Genomic DNA, 12,026 nt, shown 5'->3' with positions numbered 1-12,026 from the left:
TTAATAAACAAAAACCTACATTTGTGTCATATGCCTGTGGTAAAGTAATTATGGATCAAAGCAAGAGAGACCAGTAACTACTCAGCTCAGACAGTGGTTATACAGTGGAGCCAAGTTGGAGACTACTGAGTGCTATTGCACTAGAATCCAGGACCAATGTTCTGGGTTTAGTTACCATCAAATGCTTCATGTGTTAGATTTGGCTTCTTAATCAGATTATAAAATTCTTGAAGAGAGTAAATTGCATACTCTTTTATTCTTCTGAGTTGCCAGCACAGTACAAGCTACAAATAGGTACATAGAGATCTAGAATAAATCCTTCTTACTCATTAAAGCCTATGGCAATATTGTTACTGGTGGGTGGCCACTGACGACCCTGGTTGAGAAGATCTCGGGTCCTTGGCATCCTGAACAAAAAAATTTGATGGAGACCACAGATTGCAAATTAGCAGAAGACATTTATTGCGAGTGAGAGAGAGTGAAAGCAGGGAAGTACACTCCCCAAGGAAGTAGTGGAGCAGGCTCTAGCAAGTTGACTTAAGAGCAGCACCTGTGGCTCAAGAGAGCCAGTGCCTTGGTTTAAACTGGTATTTACACACAACACAAGGGGTGAAGGGGTGTAGGTTTGGGTGGTACTTAGGAGTGGCTTTTGGTGATAGCCAGATTGATTGGGCATGTGAATTCAGTCAGATGCAGTTCTTATTCATTAGGCTATAATTAGACACCCCTGTGCACATACCCCAGTTTGGATCCAGAAGGTGGTTGAAAGCGCTCTTTCAAAAGGAGCATTTTGGAGCTGAATCACCTGTTACCTATGAAACAGTCTGTGAGGAGGTTACCTATTCCCCGTGATCCAGTTTGGGCACTTTCCTTGAATTTCCTGCCTCAATATCTTCCAAACTATTTGATCATCAGGATTCTAAAGTATCTCATTAGACTAAAAACATGACATTAAAAAAAAACTGACTCACTTGAAATGATCCCACACAATTTAGGATTGCAATGTATGACAGAAATGGTATATAAACATTTTGTATATTTTTTTCACTTCAGTTCTTGGCCTTGGTTATAACATCTTTTTAAGCTTCATCAGGAATATGTCTAGATTATGAACTATAATACACAAACATAAATAGTCATACTTGCCTGTTTTATTTGTTTGTTTTGGTTTTTCTTTGTTTTTTTTTTGTTTTGTTTTGTTTTGTTTTTGCAGTAGTGGGATTGAATCCAGAGTCTCTTAAATGCTAGGCAAGCACTCAATCACTTGGGAGGCCATAACCTCAGCTCTTTTATTTGTATTTGTCTTTGAGATAGGGTCTTACCTGAAATTAGCCTGGAACTTCAGATCCTCCTGTCTCTGCCTCCTGAGTAGCTGCAATTACAGGTGTTAATCACCACACCCAGCTCAGAATTCTCCTAATTGAGTTTTTCAATTTGCTCTTGATTTAATTCAAGCATCATCTCCAGGAAACAGAAGTTAGCAGTTGGTTTACTTTCATTCCAGGTACTGGTTGAACACTAATGGTTGAAATGCACTGTAAATTTTGACTTTGAAGGGCTTTGACTAAAGGGATTGCATAGTCCCCCCAACACACACTGTGTCCTCAGCAAGGAAAGGTACACAGCTCTTAGTATTTAATATGTAATCACAGCACCTCATAGCAGGAGTGCTGAGTCCTTGTTAAGCAACAACAGGCCAAACAGCCCCACCCCACTCCAGAGAGCCCTCGACTGGGTTTCCTGCTTTGTTTTTAACCGTTGCACAACTGCGTGAAGTTCTGAGAACCTGTGAAGATTGTAGCCTTGGGATGCAAGCCTTTGGGGCACCTCTTTGGAAATAAGAAAGGAAAAGAACAAGCAGAACAGCTCCAGTGTACACCTGATGAGGTTGAAAGCCTAGTGAGGTAAGAAAATCCTAGAAACAAAAACTAACTTTAAAACCCCCTTCCTTCTGCAGTTGCACAGAGAGACTCACTGCACATAGTTGCACATAGTGACTCACTGCAGGATTTCCCTAGGTAGAACTTCTCCCACAGCAGTCTGAGAAGCCAGTGCTCAAGGGTTAAAGTAGGAAGACTGACAAAATAGATGTACTCCACATTCCTTCCAAATTCACATACGTCCATCCAGCAGTGTGTGTTCAACATTAAAGGCACTATTGTTTAAAGAGCTGTTCTCATGAGCAGCTCTAATCCCAGTGTACATTGTAGAAGAGAGAATTACCAGGAGAGAAAAAATTCCTCCTTGGCTCCAGTTTAAACTTGGCACAGACATACACACACACACACACACACACACACACACACACATACACACACATACACACTTTATTATTCTTACCTTTTAAAAAATTGAATTTAGGTAATCTGGTGAAGTGCTCATGGTTAGAAATTTTTAACTTTCACAACTGGACAATGTTTGGCTTATCACATTTGGTGGGGGGTTTTCCAGTTTAAAATGTTTTCTATCTAGAAACTCAGCTTGAATTTTTATGATAAAATAGCTGGAACTGAAATCTCTGAATTTGATTGATGCTAAATTTAACAATATGTTACCTTAAGTTTTTATGACCTTAAAATGTTTCCAGATTGAATTCTGTGGTCTCCACTAGTGACATATTGAATTGTCTCCAATAGTGTCTTATGTACATATCTAGATAGTTTAAATAATAGCTATTGGTTCCTTTTTGAATGTTTCTAGCTTTGAGATTCATATGCTTTTCTTCCTTTGAATTTTCTCCCAACAGTATACAGCTGGTGCTCTACACAAGATTATATTTTAGGATTAGGCTGACTCCTATTAGCTCTATTCTCCCTTCTGTGCTTGAAACTCTGAGTATTTGCTGAAATTTGTCTGTGGCTTATCAATAAATCCTAATGTCCCTGAAATCCAGAATAAAGAATGGGGTCCCTAAGTGTAGACAAAATAAAAGGACATGTGAAAACTTAGAATCTTGTACTTCCTTGAGATTTGGTCTGCTTAATAACTGTCACTTTTATTTTGTTAGTTTTTGTTTGTTTTTATTCTCCAAAGAACATGTTGTATTCTGGAGGGGAAAACAAAATCAATTCATTGCTACCTGTCCATTTAGAAGCCAGGAGGAAGCTGGCCTTTTCTTCCATGTTTTGCCTGCAGCCCCCTAGTTAACCTTGAGTTGATTTTAAAAAAGAAAGAATGCGATGTGCTACCTACAACAGCTACCCTTAGGTGTTTATCCTAGGCATATGCTAGACTCGTTCCATGTCCAAATAATTTAGTTCATTTAACACAACAAACCTGTCAGACAGATATTGCTCTGATTTCACAGATTAAAAGGCAATATAAGCCTTTTTTTTTGTTTTGCTTTGTTCTTTAAATGTCTGCTTTTAAAAAATGAAAATAAAGACAGGATCAAGAAAGTCCAGAATCCCCAAATTAATGATAAATGTGGGACGGCATATTTTGAAAATTTCAAAAAACTCTTTGAAAGATTTTAGCTCTTGTTATCTGGATCACATGGAAAACAACTAAGTCTTACTAACCCCTAATGGACTTATATGAACTATTTATTGTTGGAAGTTACCCTGATTGTGCCTGGTAAAACTCTATTACAAATTTTTGTTCACTTTTTTATTATTATTAATTCCTGAGAAGAGAGAAAAATGGAGATCCTTGAGAGCCAGGTTACAGGCTTCCCATACTCAAGACAACTGGTTGTGATTTGACTTTGATGATGAACAGTTATTGGGCACTGCTCTATTTGAGGCTTTGTTCTAGGGCCTTTGCCTACGTTGTCTCTCTTCCTTATGCCAGCCCTAGGATGAATGCACTCTTGTCATTCTGCAGGTGAGGAAACGAGAGCTATCAACGCCACATGCTTTCCCCCCGGTGTCAGTGTTCTGGGAACTTCATGGCTGCCAGCCTACCTTGAGACTGATTAACCCATAGCAGGGGAAGCTGGGCCTTAGGGTCACTATTAATGGGAAGTTTGTGGCCTGGGTGGGGCTGAGGCAAAATTGCTTGGGAAATGCATTTGCCCTTCAAGCTCAGAACCTTAAAAATTTGTGCTGAAGCCAGCCAGGACTGGCTGTGGGATTTTGGAATTTCAGAATTTCTTTTTATGATTTTAATAATATATAAAATTAAATTATATTAAAGTAGAATAAAATAAATTATATTCAATGCAGCTAATAAATACTCCAAAGTCACCATTTCCTATATATTTTACCATTTTCTATGCTCTTGAGGTTATCTACATGTATTGTTCCTGTGTAGGGAAAATGCTAAATGATGGAGTGCAGCAGCTTTCCAGCTTTGTTTAGTGACTTAACATGGCTCCTTGCAGTCATCCATGGCAGGAGCATTTATACCATGAAAATTGCCAAATGCTGTAAATCAGAGCCTGATGTATTATTTTGTGGCTTATTTGTGATTAAGAATGTGATGAAGAACATGTTAATGCAAATTAAGCTTAAAAGCAAATTGAATGCATAGCCATTATGAGGGAATCACACCAAAAATTTCCTTGAAGAAATTTTTCTTCTAGTACTGAAAAATTGTTTGATGTAGCAAAAAAAAAATTGCTCATATCATTAACAAGCAAGTGCAATTCTCACTTATGTTCATTGATTCACTTTCTTCTAAATTGCTGAATGAAAATATCAACCAGCTTTCAAATCAGAATGATACATGTTCACCAGTTGCAACCCATAGGTTAACTATGGGTAGAAGAGCCTGGTTGACATCATTCTGTGAAAAACAATGGTCTATATGGAATGCATTACTAATTTTTAAATTTGCTTATTATTGTTTATACATGGTGTACCACACATCTTTTATTTATAGTAAGCATCTTTTGTTCCTATAGAACCAGTTGTTAAACATTTGCCAGCATACCACTGCCTATAAGGTATAACTGATTTGCAAACTTTACACCTGCCTGAACCACAGAGTAAGAACCATGCCTTCCCCAAAACAATGACACCATTTTGCACAGAGTTGACATAGCTTTTTTTATCTTATTGAACACAGGAATGTAGCTTTTGATCCTGTTGTTTCTAAAGAGAAGCTAAAAAGTACGTTGGCTGTGTCTAGCATTGAGTTTTCTAGATAGGTCCACTAGCAAGAGGGAATGCTGTCAAGAAGTCAGCAGATTACCCACAAACACATTTGGTAAGTCATGCACTTCACCGTAGTACATTAGCCTTTTTGCTAACAAGGATGAGAGGATCCATTTCCAGCTATTGCTGGCTTAAGTGGTAGGAACCACCCCCAGGAATTGTATACACTAGTATATCCAGCTAAGAAAACATTAAGGATTAAGGAATTAGGAATTTAAGCCAGTCCCATATTTACTTCACTCAATGATTAAAACTAAGCCTACAGCTTATCACTTTATAGTCTTGTTTTTCTTTTACCCTGAACCACTCTCTAGAAATACTCTTATGATCTATGGATTGCCAGGCATATTTTTTTATGCTGTTACTTAAGTCTGTTTTAATTGATTTTGGATTGTTTCCACAAACTGTGTTTCCGCATTACATTCCACACTGCAGAGGGTGGGGCTGTATAAATATGCAAAGTTTTTTTGAGCTGCAAAATTTTGAGAACTGCCTTCCTCAGCTTATGCTTATAAATCTCATAGTTTTTAAAGAAAGTAGAATGAATGAATAAATGAATGAAAAAAACTAGCAGTTCTTCTAATGTATTCTGGAAAATTGCTTTCCTTCTGTGAGAGTTGAGTTCCTATGAAGAAAGAATAAAAATAGCACCTGTACAAGTTATATTTGACTCAGGTTTGAATGGACCCTGAATGGAGACAAATCTTGTCTGTAAAGTTCTTGATTCCCTTAGGAAAATAAGTGGATTGCCAAGTGGAAAATACTTCTAATGCAACCCTGGCACTAGGAAGTGATGGTCAGGCAGAATTTTTTTCTAATTTTAAATATTCAGAATATACCCACTTCTTAATTTTCTTAAGATACTCATTCTATAGCTAACTCATCATAAATGATGCCAAAAAGAAACCTTTATGAAGTTTTTGGTCTTGGGATTTTGTTTTTGGTCAGGAGGAAATAGTGCCGGGTTTTTTTGTTGGTGACACCTCCCAACACCCCTGGCACCATAGGGCATTTAAGGAAACAAAATGAAATAGGTAACCCATTCAGAAATAGCTATTTATTTATGCTTTTGAAAAATCACTGCTCCAAGAATGATACAATTTAAATTCAAGGTCATTGATGCAATCTTACAAAAATAGATAAGTAATACTTGCCCTGGAAGGTGAACTCATAACACTGATTTTACCTCATCATGAATCCCAGGCATTTAAGTCACAAAAACCCATTCTCAGGAAGGTCATGCAAATCCCTACTGGCTTTTCTGTGCCAGGCGCATCTTAACCTTGACCCCATTCCTTGGATTCTACATCCTTTAATCTGACCATACTATCCTAAATCTGGTAGTGTGAGGCTAGATCTTTAGGGCCAATTAGCTAAAGATTTGTTGAACGTTCTCTGTAGTGTTCATACTGAGTTAAACACTTGGCAACTTTCATATGGAATTTACATTCTAGTATAGAAAAGCCTACAAATGAATGAAAATTGTTTGCTTTTCTCCACTAAAGTCAATCAAATGCCTATTGTATTCCAGGAATTTGTCAATATCCTGAGAATTCAACTGTGAAAAATTCTTGCTCTCCTGTCTGAGAGGTGACAAGGGTGCTGTGGGAGTTCAGAGCCAGGGCAACTAATCCAGCTGAAGGCATCCATGATGCCTTCTGGAAGACACCAAGATTGAGTGAGAAGTAAGAGTGACAAAATGGCACAAAAAGGACTTTCTAGAGAGGAGAGAGCACATTATTGCACAGACCTAATAAGATCTCCCTGTGTGAAAGTGTGAGATGCTTTGGAAAGAATTAAGAATTTCTCTTCTTTGTCCCAGTCCCTTTGTCCACCACTATTGTGGGGATTTTGCAGATGGAGTCACAGTGATGTTAAGACAAGAAAAACCAGGTGCTGGTTTTCTGATCACCTTTTAGGTCTGCCTGGCCAGATGATCCATCAGTCACGTCATTTTGATGCTATAGTTACTAAGTACTATAAATCATGACTTCAGTTCCTGTGATTTCCTTGCAGTAAGTCTAAGAGAGGAGGGGGGAGGAGATGGGTTTACTAAGGAATGGTGTTGCTGAGCCCACAGTTCAATGTGGCAGCTCGAGTCTGGACCACATTTGCTGGGCTTGAGGATGGAAAGCATGTCCCTTGACTTTGTACACCTCTGCTTCCTTCCCTATTACATGGGCTTAAAAATAGAACCAGCCTCTCCAGGTTGTTGTGATGGTAAATGAGAGAGTACATAGAGGGTGCTGAGCACAAATAAGCACTCAGTAAATATTTATCATTATTGCTCTGTTTTGAATAGTAGGTCCTAAGTCTGTGGTGACAAAATTGAGTAAGACACAGCACCAGCCAGGGACAAACACATCTGTATAGCTGACTACATGGCCCCAGGACAGACTTATCCTAAACAGCTGTCCCAACATGCCGAGAGTTCCACATGAGGTTGGACTACAAGACGCCAAAAGGCTCCACACAGCAGATCACATTAGGACTTTAAACTGGAAGGTAGAGTTTTCATTCACCCTAAAAGAGTGAACTCTGCTGAAGAAACACAGTGTTAGTTATCTAAAGCTGTATAATGAATTATCCCAAAATTTAGTAACATAAGACAACAAATACTTGTTTTCTTATAATTTCTGTCAGTCAAGAATCCAGGAATAGGATGACTGGTTTGATGTTTTTCATGAGGTTGCCATCAAGGTGTCTATCAGAGCTATGGTCGTATCCAGGATGGATCAGCGATGGACAGCCTTGCTTCTATGCTCACTCAGATGCCTACTGGCAGGCATCTCACTCGTGGTTGCTGGCATGACTTTGTTCTTCATCATATGCTTTGTTTATCCTGTAGCACTGGAGTCAACAAACCTTTTCTATAGAGGGCCAACTAGTAAATAGTTTTGGTTATGTGGTGTCTGTTGCAACTACTCAATTCTGCAGTAGAGCTATGCATACTATGTAAATGAGTGGGAATAGCTTTGTTCCCATAAAACCTTATTCATGAAAGAAATTTGTCTTGGACAACTCAATTGATGTTTCCCTCCTATTAACACATGTAGTCTTGGTCACTTATGGTATGACCAGTCAGCTTTGAGGCACAGAGAATGGGCTTGTGGCAGTGGGTCTTTGCCTGCCAACATGAAAAAAGAGAGGCCCAGAGCTGGAAGACCAGTGATGGCATAATAATAGCTTCTGGTTATTGATTGCATGCCTTGTGCCAATACAAGTGTGTAACCCATAGATACCAGCTCATAAGGTCTTTAGCTATGGATCTTTAAGGATTCACGAGAGCTGGGCATATGGCTTAGTGGTAGAACACTTGCTTACCATGAATGAGACCCTGGTTTCAAGCCTCAGCATTACAAGGACTCACAAACAATGTCTTCTGTGTACAAAATATGGTGAGAGTAGATTCTCCTTTCCCCAAGAATTTCCCTTACACAATTACATAGGAAACTTCCCCTGATATTTCCTTTGCATTTCATTTATGATGCATATATAACCTGGTTCTTCTAAAATAACTGTAGCATCAGATCAAGGATTCTCAGAGGTTGAAAAGGCCTGAGTGACTATTTTGTTGTCTTTGAGGCCATTATTATATTAAAGTAGCAAAAAATAACAAAATAGAATTATAAAAATTGAAGAATATTTTAAATTCTCACACACACACACAACTTTGCAATAATTCACATGTTTACAAAGGTGATAGACTTTTCCTATTCTTGAGAACTTATTATGGAAGAATGGAGCTGACGTCTAAAGCTGTGTGATGAGTACTGTCTTCTTTCAATCTGCCAGTGTAGCACTGGACACACATTTAAGATGTCAAGACTCTGCCAGTGAAGCCCTTCACAAATGGGGACAAAGGTACTGATCTCCTATGGCTCATGTTCCCTGACTACCTCTGCAATGACGGGCTTGGCTGCATGCATCCTGACCGTAGTATGAATGAAAAGGCTTAAACTCTGAATCCTCACTCCACTATTTACTAGATGTGTTACCTTTGCAAGTTAGTTAAGCTTGCTAAACCAGTTTCTTTATTCATAAAATGGAGCTAGTAATGCTTATTTTACAGAGTTGCTGGGAAGAAAATGAGATAGTGAGTATAAGTATCAAATACTCAGTGGATACTCAGGTGTCAGATACTACCATCACCATCACCACTATCATCACCAGCATCACTACCATTGCCATCACCCCCCCACCATTGGCACCAACACTATCACACCATCACCACCACTACCATAATCACCATACCCCCTCCATCAACACCAACGCCACCATCACCACCATCCCACAAATCATGCCTCTGATCCAGAGCCCCAAATTTTGGCTATAAAAATATGTTACATATACCACACTGCCTGCATGGGCCCAGTGAAGAGTCTTGTGGTTGTAACCTCCCCAAGCACACTGAATAAATGAGCTGACAGCAAACCAGCTGCAGTGACTTGGCCCTTGTGTTCTGCCTCACTCTGTCCTGGTCCCATTTACCCTTGCCTGTTCTGGTTGAATGATCATATGCAAGACAGTTTGCATATCATGGACAAATCTCTTATGCCAGGTGTGTGAGAAAATTGAGACATAATAAGGATAATAAGGATATTATGAAAAAAATTAGAACATCATGAATGGAAAAGATCACATCCAAAGGGCACTGTAGCATCTACAGATTTCCAGGATGATTGTAATCCACTGTTCGTGGTGCCCTTGCACCTAAAAGACACATTTTACCACTTCCACTTAGGAAGAGCTATGCTTAAGGACTTATTAGGAGCTGATAATTGGCTCAGATTCCCTGGGGTCTATTGTGTAGCGTCTTTAACTATTTGGAAAAAGAGGTGGTTACAACAGGTAACTGCAGGTTTTCCTTATCCAAAGTTTTGAACTTGGAAAGCAGCAATGCCTTGTGGATCTAACGGTTCCTGGCCTGTGATGCACTGAAATGGAACTTAGCCTCTGGGCTGGCCATTGACTGCCTGATCCTTTTTGTTTCATCTCAAAAGAAACTTAGAGAATGAAAGGCAAGGAGAATCAAGATCTTCTCATACATTAAAAATATCTAGTGTTATTAATATTTAAGTTGACCTTCAAAGGGCTATCTCAATGTAAGCCCTCTGTGAGTGTGTTTTACTTTGGTCTGTTCAATCCCTTCCAATACTCTCCCTTATCCCTTTATCTCCCTCCCCCCGTTTTTCAACAGTTTTCAATACACATCCTCATATCTTCTACCTTCACATCTATGGTATGCGATATTACTGATGCTCTATCATTTTCTTTTCCTTTCCCTCTTTCCCCAAGTTCCATAGAGAGTTCCACTGTTACAAACATGATCTTCATCTGAGTTTGTGCATGATCATGCTTGTTTTTGTATTTATGTTTGTCTTTGGATCTATCTTCAGTATGGGGGAAAGCATGTAGCCTTTGTGTTTCTGATCATGGCTAACTTCACTGGAGGGGGGAGGGTGAAGGAAGGAGATGAAGGTGACAATATATGGTTGATGGACTTCAAATACATGCATGAAACAGAACTAAATAACCTCTCACAACTGCTTTAAGTGGGGTGGGGAGGGACTAAAGGGGAGAGATAATGGGGACAATGTAAATAATGTGCAATGTAAGTCTAATCGGAATTGTCACTACAAATCCCCCCTATATAATGAACATATCCTAATAAAAATTTATAGTGATAAAAAAATACAGTGTTTATAGTCAGCACCATAGACATTGAGCTGGGAAGTCACAAGAGAGTGACTACCAAAAAACTGAAAGTTCCAAAAATGTCAAGTTCTAAGGAATGGTTAATTAACTGGCAAGAGGTCACTCTTGAAATAATTTGTAGTCAATTTAGAATAATCATTATGAACATTACATATTGTCATGGAAAAGGCCAGAGATGTCACAATAAGTAGAAAAAGTAGAACATAAAACACTTCTATATTATGCAAAATTGGTATGCAGGTGGACATAAATCAAAATATTCCATGGGAGAAATGTGAGCATATAACACAAAGCTAAGCTGCTGTGTTTTTGGATGCCCATTTTTCACTCTTTTCCCAAACTTTGTGTTTATAAGTGTATGTGCATGAATGTACAATTATATCCATTTTGCATGAATATTGTATATCAGTTTTACATCATACACGCATAACATAATTTTAATGAAACAAGGGCTTTAAGCATTTTTAAAAGAGCTGATATGTTTATAAGCAGAATAGATGCAAAGAGAAACAAAATTTTATGCTTTTAAAAAATACTTAAGAGTAATCCCAGCACTCAGGAGTCTGAGGCAGGAGGATCATGAGTTTGAGGCCAGCCTTATAAACGCAGGGGAGGGATAGGAATTAAGATTCTTCTAGGAAAATCCCATGCTGGGAGGGAAGGTGGGCCAGCCAGGAGTGACCGCAGAAGCCTCATTTCCCAGGAGGGAGACTATCTCCCTATTTCCTGCCTTTTGTTTCATCATCTCTGTAAGTTATGGCTCTTGAGCGAGGCTAAAACAGATTGAGAATATCTCTCACACTTTCAGCCAAAACTGTAAATAAATTTGTTTTTCCTGTTGCTCTATTTATTGTATCCTTTTTTTTCTTAAAATGCGGGTAAGTGTTCGGACCCAGAGCCAGGGCTTTGCTAACAGCCTGGACTACATAGCAAGTTCCAGGCCAGCCTGCGCTTCATAGTGAGACCCTGCCTGGAAAAACCAAAGCCAAAAAAAATAGATGCTAAGGGACTGAACTTTACAATCCACCAGTAAATGAGCAAGTTTTACACTCTGTATCGCGGATGCATGTGCCTTGCATAAGGAGCCAAGATCTTTCTTTTTTCTGTAACAATTCCAGATAGAAATCATGATTTTGTTCCCTGGGTTTAAATGACGGTCTCCTTTGATCATGACTTCACACAAGGAAAGGAAAAGATACTTCCTTGTGT

General features: G+C 38.9%; 1 protein-coding gene across 8 annotated transcripts in view; it reads left to right on the top strand.

Annotated features, from left to right (window-relative positions):
• Pgcka1 (PDCD10 and GCKIII kinases associated 1) overlaps nt 1–12,026 on the top strand; it is a 77,200-nt gene that overhangs the window by 37,042 nt on the left and 28,132 nt on the right. The window contains exon 1 of one of the 8 annotated variants that reach the window (XM_074042475.1): nt 1,093–1,904. The exons of the other annotated variants lie outside the window; for them this stretch is intronic. The gene's annotated coding sequence lies outside the window, so the exon portion shown is untranslated. Of the gene's footprint in view, nt 1–1,092; nt 1,905–12,026 lie in introns of those variants that run through there. 8 annotated transcript variants of the gene reach the window in all.

This window comes from Castor canadensis, chromosome 9 (genome assembly GCF_047511655.1).
Source record: "Castor canadensis chromosome 9, mCasCan1.hap1v2, whole genome shotgun sequence".
NCBI lineage: Eukaryota > Metazoa > Chordata > Mammalia > Rodentia > Castoridae > Castor > Castor canadensis.
The sequence above is the reverse complement of the archived record's forward strand: the minus strand, read 5'-3'. Positions and strand labels throughout refer to the sequence as shown.